Source organism: Palaemon carinicauda, chromosome 9 (assembly GCF_036898095.1).
Source record: "Palaemon carinicauda isolate YSFRI2023 chromosome 9, ASM3689809v2, whole genome shotgun sequence".
NCBI lineage: Eukaryota > Metazoa > Arthropoda > Malacostraca > Decapoda > Palaemonidae > Palaemon > Palaemon carinicauda.
In genome coordinates, this window is record NC_090733.1 from 129,362,776 (window position 1) to 129,367,775 (window position 5,000).

Consider the following 5,000-nt stretch of genomic DNA (forward strand, 5'->3'; position numbering starts at 1 on the left):
ATAGCGGGATGCTATAAGATCAAGGGCTTCAACAAGTCAAATAGCCCAGTGAGGAAAGGAAATAAGGAAATAAATGAACTATAAGAGAAGTAATGAACAATTCAAATAAAATATTTTAAGAACAGTAACAACATTAAAACAATTTTTTTCATATATAAACTGTAAAAAAAAAAAAAAAAAAAAAAAAAAAACAAGAGGAAGAGAAATAAGATAGAATAGTGATCTTGAGTGTACCCTCATTCAAGAAAACTGGCGAATTAAGCTGCTTTATTTGAAGGGAATCAATAAAAAGATAAGAAACTAGAGGGGCACTCAATAGAGCGCAGAACTCCGCCGTGGCAGCTCATTTCTCAACCTTTTCCTTGACCTTGACCTTTGACCTTAATTGACGTGGATTTTCATACATTCAACCATGAACCAAGTGTGAAGTCTCTGTGACAACGATGTTCAAACTTATTGCTGATTACGTGAATTGGACATTTTGCTTGACTGTGACCTTGACCTTCCAAAATTTAAGCGTTTCCAGCTTTTTACATATCAGTTAATCCCTGCAAGTTTCATAACTCTACGATTAAAATTGTGGCCAGGAAGCTGTTCACAAACAAACACATACACACACAAACAAACACACAAATAGGGGGTAAAACATAACCTCCTTCCAACTACGCTGGCGGAAGTAAAGAAATCATTAATAAAATCAATTTTGATAAAGAAAAAGGTAAAAATAGATTCTTTTCACCAAACTAACGGAATTTATAAATATGTTCTCTCCTTTGGAGCAACTCCATAAGGAATTTTATTTTAAAAACAAACTGCTTAAATTTTTTTTTGTTCTTTTATTGCTTTATTTGTTCACCAATTTGAATTCTTGAAATGCCCACCAACCTCTCTCTTCCTTGATCAGTTGGATAGCGAGAATCCTGGGTCACTTGAATGGGAAATAACCGGGAAATCTATTCACTCTATTATCATTACTATTACTTGCTAAGCTACAACTCTAGTTGGAAAAAACAAGATGCTACAAGCCCTGAGGCTGCAACAGGGAGAACAGCCCAGTGAGGAAAGGAAACAAGGAAAAATTAAATATTTTAAGAACAGTAACATTAAAATAAATATCGCCTATAAAAACTTTAACCAAACAAGAGGAAGAGAAATAAGATAGAATAGTGTGCCCGAGTGTACCCTCAAGCAAGAGAAGTCTAACCCAAGACAGTGGAAGATCATGGTACATAGAACAGCCCAGTGAGGAAAGGAAACAAGGAAAAATTAAATATTTTAAGAACAGTAACATTAAAATAAATATCTCCTATATAAACTATAAAAACTTTAACCAAACAAGAGGAAGAGAAATAAGATAGAATAGTGTGCCCGAGTGTACCCTCAAGCAAGAGAATTTTAACCCAAGACAGTGGAAGATCATGGTACATAGAACAGCCCAGTGAGGAAAGGAAACAAGGAAAAATAGTATATTTTAAGAACAGTAACATTAGAATAAATATCTCCTATATAAACTATAAAAACTTTAACCAAACAGGAGGAAGAGAAATAAGATAGAATAGTGTGCCCGAGTGTACCCTCAAGCAAGAGAAGTCTAACCCAAGACAGTGGAAGATCATGGTACATAGAACAGCCCAGTGAGGAAAGGAAACAAGGAAAAATAGTATATTTTAAGAACAGTAACATTAGAATAAATATCTCCTATATAAACTATAAAAACTTTAACCAAACAGGAGGAAGAGAAATAAGATAGAATAGTGTGCCCGAGTGTACCCTCAAGCAAGAGAAGTCTAACCCAAGACAGTGGAAGATCATGGTACATAGAACAGCCCAGTGAGGAAAGGAAACAAGGAAAAATAGTATATTTTAAGAACAGTAACATTAGAATAAATATCTCCTATATAAACTATAAAATCTTTAACAAAACAAGAGGAAGAGAAATAAGATAGAATAGTGTGCCCGAGTGTACCCTCAAGCAAGAGAAGTCTAACCCAAGACAGTGGAAGATCATGGTACATAGAACAGCCCAGTGAGGAAAGGAAACAAGGAAAAATAGAATATTTTAAGAACAGTAACATTAAAATAAATATCTCCTATATAAACTATAAAAACTTTAACCAAACAAGCGGAAGAGAAATAAGATAGAATAGTATGCCCGAGTGTACCCTCAAGCAAGAGAAGTCTAACCCAAGACAGTGGAAGATCAGGGTACATAGAACAGCCCAGTGAGGAAAGGAAACAAGGAAAAATTAAATATTTTAAGAACAGTAACATTAAAATAAATATCTCCTATATAAACTATAAAAACTTTAACCAAAGAGGAGGAAGAGAAATAAGATAGAATAGTGTGCCCGAGTGTACCCTCAAGCAAGAGAATTCTAACCCAAGACAGTGGAAGACCATGGTACTGAAGAATTCCTAAGTTTTTTTTTTTTTTTTTTTTCAAGCAATTTGAATACGTCCTTCTGCTTTTATCGTGTTTCTTTTATCTGGAGAGGAGTTACGCCCTTGTGCTTTGAAGATGATAAAAAATAATGGCTTTAATGAATGGCTATTCAACTTCATATGGCAAATATAAAACTCTGAGATACAACACCTGACTTTTTTTTTTTTTTTTTTTTTTTTTAATAACGGAATTTTTGAAGGTTTTTCCTGAAGAAAATACAAAATTGGAGATTTTTTTTTTTTTTTTTTTTTTTTTTTTTTTTATATATAACGGAATTTTTGAAGGTTTTTCCTGAAGAAAATACAAAATTGGAGAATTTTTTTTTTTTTTTTTTTTTTTTATAATGGAATTTTTGAAGGTTTTTCCTGGAGGAAATACAAAATTGGAGAAAGCCCTTTTGGAGATTATATTCTCTCGAATGCCTGAATATATTCATAGCCATTAAGATGTCTATCAACAACACTACAAAGGCACACGGAAAGCATTTACTATTGGAGAAACTGAATGGTGGAATAAATAAACATAAATGATTTAAATAAATCTTGGAAAAAGGATTATCAGAGGATTTTTTTTAATCAGAAATGGTGAAATAATTAACACAAATGATTTAAGTAAATCTAGACAAAGGATTATCAGGATTTTTTTAATCACCACGAAATGGTGAAATAATTAACACGAATGATTTAAATAAATCTATACAAAGGATTATCAGAGGAAACTTTTTAATCACCACGAAATGGTGAAATAATTAACACGAATGAATTAAATAAATCTAGACAATGGATTATCAGATGATTTTTAATCACCAAGAAATAGTGAAATAATTAACACGAATGATTTAAATAACTCTAGACAAAGGATTATCAGGTGATTTTTAATCACCAAGAAATGGTGAAATAATTAACATGAATTATTTAAATAAATTTAAACAAAAGGATTATCAGAATGTTTTTTTCAGTCACCACGAAATGGTGAAATAATTAACACGAATGATTTAAATAAATCTAGACAAGAGATTATCATAGAATTTTTTTAATCACCAATAAATGGTGAAATAATTAACATGAATGATTTAAATAAATATAGACAGAGGATTATCAGAGGATTTTTTAATCACCAAGAAATGGTGAAATAATTAACACGAATGATTTAAATAACTTTAGACAATGGATATCAGATGATTTTTAATCACCAAGAAATGGTGAAATAAATTAACACGAATGATTTAAATAAATCTGGACAAAGGATTACCAGAGGATTTTTTTTTTGTAATCACCAAGAAATGGTGAAACGATTAACACGAATGATTTAAATAAATCTAGACAAAGGATTACCAGAGGATTTTTTTTTTTGGTAATCACCAAGAAATGGTGAAATAATTAACACGGATAATTTGAATAAATCTAGATAAAGGATTACCAGAGGATTTTTTTTTGTAATCACCAAGAAATGGTGAAATAATTAACACAAATGATTTAAATAAATCTATACAAGAGATTATCATAGAATTTTTTTAATCACCACGAAATGGTGCAAAAAGATTAACACGAATAATTTGAATAAATCTAGATAAAGGATTATCTGAGGATATTTTTAATCACCACGAATCGTGCTAGTAAACATCTGTGCCTCCCTCCTGGAAGTAGCGCAAATAGCAAGCACGCCCAGCTGTTTTTACCAGCATGTGAGGACACCTGCGTCAGGATAGAGGTGTGTTTGTTGCATCTCAAGGTTACACAAACACCAAAGGAGATTTTCCATTTCATTTCAAGCACTAACACGAAGGAGGATTAAAAGCTTTGTGGGCCAAGAACAAGTCGTTTATATATATATATATATATATATATATATATATATATATATATATATATATATGCATATATATGTATTTATATACTGCATATATATACTTATACATATATGTATATATATATGTGTATATATATATATATATATATATATATATATATATATATATATATATATATATATATGTATATACACATATAAATACATTCACATAAACATGAATAATTTTAAGAATGATGAAACACTATCAATCTAAATAAATGAAATGTAACTTTTTATATTTTGGTTTTGCATTAATATTTTCACGAACATGTTGAGTGTAGCAGAGAATACCTATAGTCCATTTCTTTTAGCGAGGCAGATTTGCACCGACTCGCAACGGTGCCCTTTTAGCTCGGGAAAGTTTCCTGATCGCAGATTGGTTAGAATTATCTTGTCCAACCAATCAGCGATCAGGAAACTTTTCCGAGCTAAAAGGGCACCGCTGCGAGTCGGTGCAAATATGCCTCGCTAAAAGAAATGGACTATAGTTTAATCTAAGCGAATGCAATAAACTGGTTACTCGGTTTATCATAATTGTAAATATGTATAAGGTTTTCGTGTATGTATGCAAAGAATGTAAATCTTTGTGAACTTGAATAATCCTATGTTAAATTATGTATCAGATATTTCAGTATGTTGTTTACATTATCAAATTTTCAGTCACTTTAGTTATTTTTGCATATTTTGCAAATCGAAAAACTTCCTT

At 31.0% G+C, this 5,000-nt stretch overlaps 2 protein-coding genes across 3 annotated transcripts in view; one reads left to right on the plus strand and one right to left on the minus strand.

Annotated features, from left to right (window-relative positions):
• Amacr (Alpha-methylacyl-CoA racemase) overlaps positions 1–5,000 on the plus strand; it is a 302,904-nt gene that overhangs the window by 156,973 nt on the left and 140,931 nt on the right. The gene's annotated exons all lie outside the window — the stretch shown is intronic.
• LOC137647143 (major facilitator superfamily domain-containing protein 12-like) overlaps positions 1–5,000 on the minus strand; it is a 169,279-nt gene that overhangs the window by 140,741 nt on the left and 23,538 nt on the right. The window lies entirely within an intron of this gene.